The sequence below is a fragment of the Macrosteles quadrilineatus genome, unplaced genomic scaffold, assembly GCF_028750875.1.
Source record: "Macrosteles quadrilineatus isolate MER2022 unplaced genomic scaffold, UCM_ALF_1.0 Scaffold_2__2_contigs__length_208266976, whole genome shotgun sequence".
Classification (NCBI taxonomy): Eukaryota; Metazoa; Arthropoda; class Insecta; order Hemiptera; family Cicadellidae; genus Macrosteles; species Macrosteles quadrilineatus.
Window position 1 is genome coordinate 78,730,433 of NW_026542595.1, and position 14,707 is coordinate 78,745,139.

Below are 14,707 nucleotides of genomic sequence, written 5' to 3' on the forward strand. Positions count from 1 at the left end.
ATCCCACCGATTTATAATAAATTGTATGATTAAAACTTTAATTACGACAATTATATGGACAACAACGTGCCTATGCGACTACTGTAACCACAGATTAAATGAGTAGTCTTAACCTGCCAGACCATTACAATAAACCAACAATCTACGAATCATACACTAACGTTCGAGCGCAACTGCGAACTTTCTTTGAATTTCTTTCCGGCATATTCTAATATTTATAAATGTCTTAAACAATAGTTATGTGAAGTCTTTATTTCACACATTTCCCCAAAATAAATACAAATAACCCGAATATTTTTGCAAACGTAAAACACAACAGAGTTATCTCACGTTTTACTAAAATTGTGATTACAATTTCTTTTTACCCATATTCTGGTCTTATATTGTTGTTATTCTCGACACGACCTTATGTGCAATGCTGATCAACTGGTCCAGTTTTGAACCACCAAAGGGTTTCTTGCTTTTCTCATAGGATCGAACCCACAGCTTTTTAATTGCTAGGTGAGCACTCAATGTTTACAATGAGTAAGTTACATCACCCTATGAATGTGGTGGACAGTAGAAATACGTAAATTTCAAATTTGACCATATTTTCTCTACAAATTCACGATTCATTAAAAAACCCAATCCACCTTCAGTTTAGCACACTCTCTCCCACTAAGTAAGTCGTAGTCAATTTCGTCCACCCTCGACACTTCAAGTCTACATCTAGATAAAACAATCAAGCAGAACAAACGTCGGTCGCGTGGCAGTAATGGCGTGGGGTCGAACAGCTGTTGGCGCATTGATATCATAACTCTGCACTATTGACATTGACGTACAAACACTTCACTACAACCATCAGGGACTACATTACATGTGTTCTGCACTCTAGGTCATCTTTGATCATCCCTGAGCCACGGGTTATTTCTGCGAGGTGCCTCCGCTCAAAACAAATGTTTTCATTCTGTGGTTTCTGTTGTGATTTGAATATGTAAAAACTAAACATTTGTTCAGTTAATGTCAAAGTAGTAATTGGTATTTAAAAAATTGTAAGATAAGCTTTTAGCAAGTCAGCCAAAGCAAACCACAATTTTTATCATTTGAATAATCTCATGTAAAAAGAAAATATGTGACTGAATGAAAATAGATAGGTTTCATATTTAAATGTAGCTAAATTATAATAAATTCTAACGAAATCCATCCGGATAATCTATTTCCAATGGTACGATTCATTTTAAGTTGTTTATTGCTCTGTCAAAATGACCAATCATTTTCAACTAGTCTTTATTAGGCTTTTTAATCGACTTCTGTAGTTGAAAGCCACCTAAAAATTCATATATTTTGTGCTCTGGTATTTTGAAACCTCGCACAAATTGTAATCGTCAGGTCACCACCAAGGTTTTAAAGTATTGTACACAACGTTTTAGGGGATATATTTTTTAATAATTAGATAACCAAAATTAATTTATAAAATATTATATCATAAAAGTACCAAATAATTGTTAATATCTCAAATAAAAATACCTCTTCAATAATATTACGCTTCTCAAATGGAGTCATGTTCTAAGATATGGATTATAATCAGTGATTATCACTTAAGTAAATTATAATACACCAACAGCTGATTTGTAACAGCTGAGTTGTAAGTTTCACGTGATTGGCTGTGAGGAGCGTCAATCTAGCAATATCCTGATAGCATTGACTCACTCCGTTAGTTTTGGCGACAAAGCATTGATTCCGTGTACACATTCCGCTTAACCGCTCAACAAATTGTCTCTCTGCCATCTGTGTTCAGTGAAGTAGTTTACAGGTTAGTTAAATACTTGATTTTGATAAATATTCTACAAATTTATTACAAAATAATTTATTTGATATTTTTATTTTTTTATTTATTCTTAATAATCAAATTCTAAGGGAGGGATTTCGATTTGGATCATATTGAGGGAAAACACAATAAAGTAAATTGATAATTAATTAAACTAATTATTTTATTTATTAATTTAATTTATATTGTTTGGATTTTAGTGAACTTCCCCTGTATATATGAAGCTATTATCGTAGGTGGCACGGTAAGACCATACGGCGATGGGTAAGACCTATGGACCCTGGACCGAAATCATGTTTTCAGCCCTTAAAAATTCAAATTTTCAAAACTGTTGTTTTACAACGCTTTAGCTTTGTTTTACACATAATGGTTACGGAGAAAAACTGCAATTGAACATTATCATGCTATTCTTATGAAAAATACTCATGGGTAAATGTTTTAGTTTGCTTGTTTAATGATATATTCTCATAAAATATGGCAAGTTTATTTATTTCATTCTAAGCTACAGTATTAACATTCCACAAAAAATACTTCCTTCCCTTAAGCAGCAAACCTTATTCCTCGTTAAAATACTAATGTTATTTAAATGGGAAATAAATCAGATAATATGTTTTTTAAAAGGACATATTTTGGTGATAATCCAATCATATTGAACATTCATTTAAGACTACAGGTTTGGGGGGTATCAACTATAATTTGTAAATTATGGATTTCCAAAGTTAATTACAGTAAGTAAATTGATCGAGACTTTCCATTGAAATGTTAAACACTTTTAAGATTCGTTACGAGTTGTTCCAGCTGTTCCGTGAAATATTTTTGAAAAATTGTACTCGAATCGATATTGTGTTTATTATTGTGAAAAAACCATGGAAACATAAAATACCATTCGACTACGTTTAATAATACATTACATATTTCTTTAGAATATTACTTAAATAAAAAATATTAAGATTTTTGCTTTATATTAAATTTACGGCATAAACAATTTTGTAAAATTCCACTAAATGAGGAACAGTAAAACAGAAATTGGAAGGAGAAAACGTTGGTGGAGGAATGTTTTGGAGTATTGACGACCGATGGAGCTCCGATGAATGGCGTTCCACTGACTGAGCCAGCACTATACCGTGCAACTGGATTGCGAGGTAAGAAATAATAAGGACATTGTGTCGCGGAATCGGACTTGGAGGATAATGGGATGAATGAGCATTGTAGTGGAGTGGAGGATTCTGGGTAATCCTGACCACTACAGCACTACACAGGCACACTTGAACTACTATGGTCCGACAATGGGGCCATAGTGCTGTTGATGTAGACCATTAGGTATTGAACTGACGGTCTTTTGTTTGTCTGTTTGTATTTTAGTGAAACATATGAGGCGAAATCTTAAAGAATAGTAATAGATGATGGAAATGAGGAGGAATTAAAACCAACGAAAGTTCTTGAAAACTATGGATAATTTATGGTTCCTAAAATATCTACGAATGCTAACAATTCAGGATTTTTCTGTAGAGAAATTAAAACTACAATAGAGAGTAAACTATGGTTGAAATTCCGATTTCCAGTGATTATGTTTAAAAAATAAGAAGAAACTGGCTGAGCTCACTGCGACGTTTCACTTTTGCAGATATAAACGTAGGTCACGTTTATGATATGTCAGCAACTTTTCAAGACACAGTTCGCCTTTTGATTAGTTTACTATACACAACTACTATGTAGTTTAGCCAACCATTTATATCCAGAGTGATTATTTCTGGGTACCCATGCCGGATTCAGGTGATCCGGAGATTTGATTGAGTTGACGAATGTTGTGTGACAACTTGCGACAATGTAACGTCTGAAGCGTGCAGTACAAACCGCATGACGTCACCGGCGTGTGTCGTGTATGTCGCAATCAAGTCATCGCCTCCACTCACAACAACGTTGTCGCAGATACGACCCAGATGTCCACCGAACATGTGTCTACGAGTGAGATAAATGGATCCTGTTTTTGAGAGTCACCCTATAACTTAATCCTATCTTGAAGAGCGTGGAGTTTGGGCAACAATGATGGCAGATGCAGCTGATCGGGCGATTCTTCGCAACCGTTCGCGCGGAAACCGGGCAGCGGGCGACTTGCGTAAACCCCCTCACACACGCACACGCTCACACACCCGCGCACCCCCACGGAACAGAACGGATCGTGTTAAACAAGCCATTGTGTGCGACACGTTATTTTGTGGGTTTATCCCACGCTTGACGTAACGAAGGACGTGTAATCCGTCGTCACACGCAGCGACATGTAATTGCATTATTTTTCCACAACGTCGACTTCTTTCATCGACCGAGTGGTATCTGCATGGCATTGGTGTTAACCAATTAGTTTGTCCAAGAAATACTGAGTTGAACTGAGATAAGTGAAGTGGCTTGTATGTAAACAGCTTCACACTAGCACTTAAGAGTGCTTAAGTGGTTTTGCGTGGCATCACCTTGGATTGAAAAGTCATCCTTTGAAAGAAATTTAAAAAAAATTGGAAGCTATGAATGTTAATTTGTTTGTGGTCATTTTGCGCGTTTTCAATGCGGGGTTCTTCAATAGAAGCTGAAGAAATACCCTGGTAACATGTTATTGAATTAGATGACCTCATTTTTGATGTAACACATCGACTGTAAACCCAATCGATAGTAGCATCTTACGAAAAGTTTGAAGTAACCAATAACAACGCTTCCGAAACTTAAACCGCCTGCATCACCATAGTGAATTTAATGTCCATGTGCTCGTTGCAAATATTTGTATATCAAGCGTTAAATACTTTGATTGAGGTTCCATTGGGGTAATGGTAAGTTAGTGTTGTTTAAGAAATAATTGCGGAAATTGTCCATCACGATTATAATAATTTCTTAAACAAGCGTTAAATAGCTTTACATTTTCACATAAATATTCTGAAGATTCTTTTTCATTAATATCTCCACCCATTGAAAGGTTAGCTATTACTAGAGTTCTACGCAAAGTCACTTTTTGCAAAACCCATTTAACATAACTCACACGTCATCAGTGAAGAAGAAGAAAACGCAACATCGCTTCGTGTTCAGTCACAACGGAATAATAACCTTAAGATCCTCTATTTACTCGGTCCTCATAACGCACAGTGCGTGTGTATGTGTGTGTAACCACAGCGGACTGTGTTCCCGATATGTAAAACAAGCACAACAATAGGGACCGCGTGAATACAATAATTAGGCGTATCGAATAAGGCATTGACAGGAGTCGCTGGAGCGATCGCTTCTACAAGATCTGCTGTAACAACATTACCTCCCCCCGGGCTGATTGCACCCTATTTATTGCCTAATAGGGGACAGAAATTTGTTGGACAAACTACACGAGAGCTATGATGCCGACTAATGTAAAATCGCCTAATATCTGAGTCCCCTAGCACCGACCCCACGTTGCCCCTAGCTGTCGGAAATTATGTTCTGGAATAATTTTAATCTTTTGAGTCAGTTAGGGCTGTGGAGGTAATGAGTAGGGTTGGGTATCGACTGTGGTGCATTGGGAGCCTGTCACTGTGGGACTTTGTAAGTTGTAGTCTAATGAACGTGAATTGGAAAAGTGTATCTCAAAAGTATTTTGTTAGGCTAATATATAGGACTTAAACCGAATAAGTAATAAAACACACCGAATACGTATGATATACGCAAAGTCCTAATGACCAGTCATTAAACTAAGAAAATAATGTTAAGGAAATTGGGCAACCTAAATAAACATGTGAAAATCACATCAAGGGTGCAGAAATGTTTTCTTAAATTACTGTACAATGTGTTAAAGTGTGACGTACCAACACGGCGTTTACAAAAATCTGACTCCTTCGACTAATACCTCCAAGTCTAAGGATCGAAACAACTACTTTAGTCTCAACGAATATAATGAAAACAACCGTTATTGATACGGTATAACGAAAACAGCTTGTAAAATTATAAATCTAATACGTGTGATTATGATTAACCTGCGTAAAACACGACATCACTCCACTGTAGTGACATTGGTGTGTACTGAAGAGGTTAACGACGCAGACCTCAGTTTGAGCTCCAATGACCAGGAACCGTCGTTATCCTCGTCAGATCATTAGACTGCGCGGATCATCGCAAACCCCTTGCGTTCGACTGCATCGGAACAGAAAACCTTGATTAAAATAGGGCGACGATTGCTCCCCAGGGCTCGCGGACTACAATCGCGGGTACACGCCCCACTGGCTCCACCGGCGGATTTAAAGGCGGTGACACACTATCGATCTTTTCCCCGATCAAGACCCCGAACCGAGCAGGGAGAAGGGAGAAGGGAGATAAATATCAGCAAAATTTTACTCCGAACATTTCCCCGAACATGACCAAGACCAGACGAATTCTACCGAGCGCGGCAAAAGGAAGTTTGGAGAGAGATAGAGAGTGTGTGCGAGTGAGAGCGCGGAGGCAGTGCCGTGGAAGAGGGAGGGGGGTTATATATCTATTGATTTCTATTGGTTTTATTCATTGAAATAACGTTACAGAATGATCATTTTAATTGCCATTAATAATATTAATGTTTATATTATTTTTGAAAGAATTTAAGTCAACATCAATTACTTAATTCAACCTTAATATTATTGATATAATTGATTTAACGGTTTCTACACTTTCAACCTTGACCAAACAAACCACAAACATTACATCTTAAATGATTATAATATATAACGGCAACATATTACCCAACATTTATTTATTTTACCAATTAAAGAGTTTTGCCATATTAAATCAGAACTATCAATGCTAGCGCAGGCGGCCGCTCGGTGCGGCGCTCGCGGCGATGTACGGGGCAAAAATGTACCGTGACACACTATCGTACATCGGACCGTACATCGGACCGATCTTTTCTTTGATCTTTCGCCAAAAAACCGCCTCCAGAGCGCTCGTCTCCCTGCTCGGCCTGATGTCTTGTTCGGCGTCTTGATCGGTGTACGGACCCGTGACACACTATCGAACATCCTCCCTTCGACCTCCCTTCTCCCTTCTCCCTGCTCGGTTCGGGGTCTTGTTCGGGGAAAAGATCGATAGTGTGTCACCGTCTTAACACGTCCGGGTAACCACCGTTTTAATCGGGAGATGATTTCTGTGGTATTGTCGGTGACGTGGGGTTGAACGGCAGGGGGTCGTGGGTTTCTTTACATCCACACAAAAGACGTCCACAATGTCTTTGCCGTGGTAAAATTAGCACTGTTCGATGATTTTATTAGGGAGGCTATGGTAATCGCTGATGGGGTTTCACCATCTTTAAATTATTAGTATGATTTAATATAATATAGCCTATACCACATTTAACGTGACATTTATAATGTTGTCAGTTATTGTTATTATCATAACGCCAGATATCACCCTGTGTACGACACATACTGCAGTGTACAGTCTAGATATCACTCTGTACGACACATACTGCAGTGTACAGTCCAGATATCACCATGTACGACACATACTGCAGTGTACAGTCCAGATATCACCCTGTACGACACATACTAAAGTCCATATATCACCCTGTACGACACATACTGCAGAGTACAGTCCATATATCACCCTGTACGACACATACTGCAATGTACATTCCAGATATCACCCTGTACGACACATACTGCAGTGTACAGTCTAGATATCACTCTGTACGACACATACTGCAGTGTACAGTCCAGATATCACCATGTACGACACATAATGTAGTGTACAGTCTAGATATCACTCTGTACGACACATACTGCAATGTACAGTCCAGATATCACTCTGTACGACACATACTGCAGTGTACAGTCCAGATATCACCCTGCACGACACATACTGCAGTATACAATCCAGATATCACTCTGTACCTCACATACTGCAGTGTACAGTCCAGATATCACCATATACGACACATACTGCAGTGTACAGTCCAGATATCACCCTGTACGACACATACTGCAGTGTACAGTCCAGATATCACTCTGTACGACACATACTGCAGTATACAATCCAGATATCACTCTGTACGACACATACTGCAGTGTACATTCCAGATATCACTCTGTACGACACATACTGCAGTGTACAATCCAGATATCACTCTGTACGACACATACTGCAGTGTACATTCCAGATATCACCATATACGACACATACTGCAGTGTACAGTCCAGATATCACCCTGTACGACACATACTGCAGTGTACAGTCCAAATATCACTCTGTACGACACATACTGCAGTGTACATTCCAGATATCACCATATACGACACATACTGCAGTGTACAGTCCAGATATCACCCTGTACGACCCATACTGCAGTGTACAGTCCAGATATCACTCTGTACGACACATACTGCAGTGTACAGTCCAGATATCACCATGTGTACGACACATACTGCAGTGTACAGTCCAGATATCACCCTGTACGACACATACTGCAGTGTACAGTCCAGATATCACCATATACGACACATACTGCAGTGTACAGTCCAGATATCACCATGTGTACGACACATACTGCAGTATACAATCCAGATATCACTCTGTACGACACATACTGCAGTGTACATTCCAGATATCACCATATACGACACATACTGCAGTGTACAGTCCAGATTTCACCCTGTACGACACATACTGCAGTGTACAGTCCAGATATCACTCTGTACGACACATACTGCAGTGTACAGTCCAGATATCACCATGTGTACGACACATACTGCAGTGTACAGTCCAGATATCACCCTGTACGACACATACTGCAGTGTACAGTCCAGATATCACCCTGTACGACACATACTGCAGTATAGGGACCAGCAGCTGCGGAGGGAAGTGCGGTGCGCGGCGCATTTCACGTTCGACCAGATCTGAATGCGTCTACGCCCTCCTCGCAACTCGGCCTTATTTACTGCTCCTTAAAATAAACAGAGATACTCATTTCTCCCTTAGATTACAATATTAGTTGAGGGGAGGACCAGTGCTGGGGGATGAGCTGATTCACAACATAACTAGTCCTTCGGCGCTTAAAACATCGACATTGTAGGTAAACTTTCACAACGGACAGGTAATGTGTACCTTTTGGTTGAATCGTCTATAGATTTTTTATGTTGTAATTAGATCCCTCTATAAGCTAAGCTCACACATGCTCATATTTTTCGTCGTTAATTTAAACTGTATGCAAAGGAAGGTCGTACAGTACGTTTTGTTTCAGACGCTACAATCGGGGTGGTTTTAGGGGGAAATACATTAATGGTGTTTTTTGTTTTTTTTTACATTTTAGGCTCTTTTTGTGTAAGACCATTTACCTCCAGATGTATTTTTAAAATTTTCCCTATCTAAAACTTGTTCAACTACTGTGTTTGACATTTTCTATTTCTTCCCACCTGAAGACGGGGTTAGAATCTATATTTCGAAACGTCGTTTAACTTCTGTTTTGCTAATGATACTAGTGATAGCCTATTTGCAACAATTTCTTTAAACGCATAAAAACTAATCGATAGGTTACACACCACATACTTTCAATAATCACAAAACTTTCAGGCCAGAAGAAAGATGTAAATAAAATATACCGCGTAGACTAGTGTGGGAACACGGATGGTCTGAAAATATGTTTTTCCAATTAGAGTTATCAATCCATTACAATTCATTTGATCAACCTTCAATCCCGTAATTCCACATAGTCGAATTACATGCAAATACATTTTCGAGAAAAAAATATAATCTAATAAAGTCACATAGTAACGTCAAAAACACAACTGACAACCGACTACCCCTCATGTGACGCGGCGGGTGGTGCAAATTGTGAATGCAATTGCCTAATGCCGTAACTCCCGACTTGTCATGTAAAAAGCTGTATTAATTATGCAGCTGACGTGATTGTGCCCCCCCCCCTCAGTGTTGTAGGGGAGGGGGTGCGGCTGCGCGTAACGTCACAACGTGCAACTGATAACGCCAACAATGAGTGCAACAATGGTAGCTGCACTTGCAATCGCATTGTTTGTGGCGATACATTGTCTTCGCACACCTCTTGTGGGAAATGTGTTTAATTCTTTAATTAATTGTGAGTAGAAGACGGATAAATTAGATGACATTATACTGCAGGTTTGTGATTTAAAATTGGGTTTGAAATTATTACAGTTAATTGTTATTAAGTGCGAAAAATGGTATAAAAAATTATTTAAAGACATAAACTTATATTAGCGACAAGACTTCATTTAGCTGTAAAATGTTTTTCTAAGTTGTTCATTAACTCATTGTTACAATTATTGTTTTACAAACTATGAATTTATCTAACTTATAACTATGACTATGAATTGGTTATACTGAATGTAGTTAATTAGCTACTGTATATATTTTATTAAAAATTTAAGCTAACTTATGAGGAATTAAGCTTTTTTGGTTGTTGTTGCTTTTACGTTTGTTAAATTTGCATGGAAGTTTTTGTTTAAATACAAGATAAATGTATTTTTAAGGCTTAAAAGTAACATTTTGAAAATGATCATACAGTACACTTATTGCCCGATTTGTACGTTGTTATGGTATAAGTATTATGGGATAAGATACAATAGTTGGTTTTCATGTTGTATATTAAATGTAATTTTAAATTGTACAGTATATTCAACGTTATAAGAATAAAGCTAAACAAATCTTACCGATATAGCAAAATGATAAGCAAACTAGATGAACAAAACATCTATAATAACACAAAATATCCCCGCCGCAGCAAACCTGCCGACTAAGCGAATTTCCATTTGTCTGAATTGATTTTCAGTTAAATATATTTTAATAACATTAGGTTTAACGAGTACCTAGGTTTGCTGCTACAAGGGAACTAGTAAAGTGTGTTTTTGAGTAAAATATTGATAGCTTAGTACAAAATAAATAAATTTGCCAAGTTTGATCAAAATATATCCATAAACAAGCAAACTACAACATTTGACAATATTCTCCATAAGAATAACATGGGAATTTTAAATTTAAATTTTTTTTAATTTTCTCTGTTACTAATAATCGAATAAAAATACTTTTATATACTAAATTATTTGTTTTTTAAGCTCTTTAAAAAGGTCTAAAGAGAAATCGGGAAATTTTGTGTTTTGAGGGTCAAAAGTGAGAAAAACCAATTTTTACCCCATAAAACCCCCCGTAAAGCCCCGTTCCCATGGTCCGATCGTGCTGGTTTGCGAACTCATTCATGTTTATCCCGCTTTACACCTTCAAACCAAATTTCATCAAAATCGGACAAAAATTACTCAAGTTATCGAGTTCACGGACGTATATATATATATATATAAGTCTATATATATATATATACATAATTATATAAAAATTTGAACGAATGGTGTTTTTGGCCTCTGGGGACATCAAAATGAAAAAGTAAATCGGTCCCGGGTCTAGGTCTTACCGTGCCACCTACGGTAATAGCTACTTCCCTATAGGGAAATTCGCTAAAACACACACACACCTCACCAGAAGAATTATAATGCAGGTATTTACAGTGAAACTGTTAATTTTCCATGTTAGTAATCTATTATAAAGAAGTTTTGTATATTGTAAAGTAAGCAGAAATTTCCAATATTAAAATACAACTACGCACGAATGATCACGGCGAATGCTCAATTAAGAAAAACGTTTCAGTCAAATACACCATTGATGTGGCCAATAGTTAGCCGCTGGTGTGTTTGTTGCTAGCTGTTCTCATAATTTATTCTGCGCGGCGCAGCGCTGTGTACCATCGCAGATATTTCATTATTGGCAAAGCTTGTTGATTATGCACTGTTTGCTGGTCTCGTGGCTAATGCATACCGCCAAATGTGAATGTTTTTAAACCTCCCTCAATCACCCCCCCCCCCCCACAAACACACACATAGACATGTGTTGTAGGGCTAGGCTGCACATAGTAGTGAATAAAACAAAGCTTTAGGACACTACCTGCTTGTGAAAATACGTGTCAGATTTCATACCTAAAATACTAGAATTTGAAAAAGAGATGATTTTTAAGCTTTTTGATAAGGTGGGTTTTACCCATTTTTTACGTTTAAGTAATAATTGGTTTCTTAACGTGTTGTTTACATAATACATTTTCATATACTACAACCCCCCCCCCCCCTCCAAAGGTGCAAGTTGTTAATAAGAAATAAGTCATTTATTGAGCAAAAATAAATTAGGATACTACATTCATTCATTGCCCAAGTCTTAAATTAAAAATTAATTACATTTCTCTTAGTAAATATTCAAAATACAAAATTAGTGATGAAGTTATTAATTTTTTTTAGCACTTCTTTAGTATTTTAGTGCGTCGTTTACTGTACCAGTATAGGTGTAGGACTATGATTTTCAATCAACACAAAAATAAAATATTACTTTATTCGTGTAAATTCTCATGGTAAGCTACATATTTATGTTATAAGAGTTCATCTTTAAAATCCATTCAAATGAACTAAAAAAGTCAAAGGTAGGTATACGAAACTAAGTAAATAAACACACCGTCTGATAGTCAATACAGTGATAAAACAATTTAATGCTTTTGATATACACACTAATTAAAGATTTAGCTAATTACTCGTACATAGGCCTAAACGCCAAACAACTTGACATTTTTGTTAGTGGCAGAATTTTTTAACTTTTTATGTGTTTCGTGACCTACAAAAAAACGTTTGAATTAAATTCATAAACCAACGTGTAAAACGGAAAGACGACAATAAAAAGGGGAAAATTAATATACTTGGATATCAAAAATATATTTTTAACAAAATTGGACAAAGATAATAACATATATTAAAAACATATGAACTACAAAACCGCAAGGTGGCATAAAATTATAAATTAGAATATACATTACATATACACATTACACTACGAATTAAAATAATTTAATTGCTTAACAACTAGTTAAAAGTCATAATCCAATTAACAGTTTAACAAAACACGACTAATAGGTCTACATAGCTTATCGCAGAACGATTCTCCAGTCACAGAAATGATTCAATTATTTTTTAACAGCCGACTGGCGACAAAAGTAAACTGCGGACGTTTCCGGCAACGCAATCGGGCGAGAAATAACAACAAACAGGAAGGAAGCGCGGAACCAATTACAGGTGAAAATCAATTATAATCCGATCGAGGAGGCAGCGGCAGCGCCGTGAAGATGGCGGCGCCCCGCTAGGATTGGCTCGATAGATTGCTCCCCCCTCCACTGCCACCTGCTACGCGACGACGATGGACTATAGCCACTTGTAATTGTCTGCTGTTGTGTTTGGTATAATTGACAGTCAGATCAAGTGGGCACGTGCTGTTGAGCCCCTCGTAGGCCTAACTCACTAATTAACTTATCTCCAACAGAGAGTGTAAGAAATTTTGAGGTTATGTTTTGCCAGTCACCACAATAAAGCAAACTATGATTAATGGGTAAGCGCATTTAATATATTGAATGTAATAATATATTATTTGGGAACTTATCTGTACTGTTGGGGTCTCTTGTTTATGCATTACATTACTTACCTCATTAATTAATTTATGTCCAACAGCATGTGTAAGAAAATGTTGAGGTTATGTTTCGCCACTTCGATACAATAACTTAAACACTGTAAGTGAGCGCATTTAATATGTCAAATGATGTATTTTTGGGCTGGTGGAGTCCTTTGTTTAGGCATACATCACTAACTAACTCATCTCCAACAGCAAGTAAGAAACGTTGAGGTTATGTTTATCAACGACACAATAATGTAAACATTGAACTATTGGTAAACACGTTTTATGTAAAAATTTAATAATCATAATTTATTAAGGTAATTTTACGTGCTGCTAGAGAACTTCGTACAGCATATTTGAATAATTAACTTATCCCAAACAGTGTAAGAAATGTCGAGGTTATGTTTATGAACGTCACAATAATGTTAACATTAAATTAATTTTGGGTAGTTTCGATTCAAACATGTGTAGGCTAAATATTGTTTGGATCATTATTTGTGATGTTATAGATGGCTTACTTAACTTATCTCCAAAAGCAAACACAGGTAAGGTGAGGTTGGTCTTAATATTTTGAGGCCATTTGTTTACTATCTCAAGTGAAGTACGCTCCGACAACTTTCTCAGTTAGATTAAAGTAACTTAGTACACACTTTTTAAGAGCAATTGTTGTTTAACATACACAACACTGTACACAAAACAATAAATTGAGAGAAAATTATTTAATGCAAAATGTCCTTAACAATTTCAATGCTTAAATTATTATTTGGACCATGCTTTGTGTTAATGACAAACTACTGTGCTTACTACTCAATATTACCAATTTTTGTCTCTTGGTGACGGCGTATACTCAATGGTAACACAACATGTCAGTGAATTAGAATTACAAAATATTTGAATTTAACGTAACTATTCAAATTGTTAATACAGTCCACTCGACATAACACCAAAATAGAGACTTGCCTTCATAATATATAGCCAATATAGCCTAACTACTTTGTATATGTTAATGCAATTGTACCTGAAATAACTTGAGGATCAATATAATTGTTGAAAGTGAAATTTCAAGCCAAATGAAAACGTGTGTGATTAAACAACGTATTTTGCCTTTGTAATTCGCTGAATGAAGGGTTCCTGAAATAAGCGCTTTGCTTCCGCTTTGAAACTCGGTGATTTATTACTTTTGAAATCAGTGTTTGGTTATAACATTCTGTAGGTACTCGTAACTCATGAGTTATGAGCTTTTACAATGATACATTATGCAATTATCTTAAATAACATTAGTGTTAGTATCATATAGGCTATAGTTTAAATTAACACAAGTCTTTCAATGAATATTGTGTTCCGTAGAAAAACGTCTTGTTGTTAATCAACTTATTGTTAAAATGAAGTCTAGGGTTGAAAAACTGAAAAATTCAAGACAATATTTCCTCA

The 14,707-nt window shown here is 36.6% G+C and overlaps 1 protein-coding gene across 3 annotated transcripts in view; it reads right to left on the reverse strand.

The window, feature by feature from the left end:
• Positions 1-14,707, reverse strand: part of LOC128985074 (paired box protein Pax-6-like) — an 85,292-nt gene that overhangs the window by 25,142 nt on the left and 45,443 nt on the right. The window lies entirely within an intron of this gene.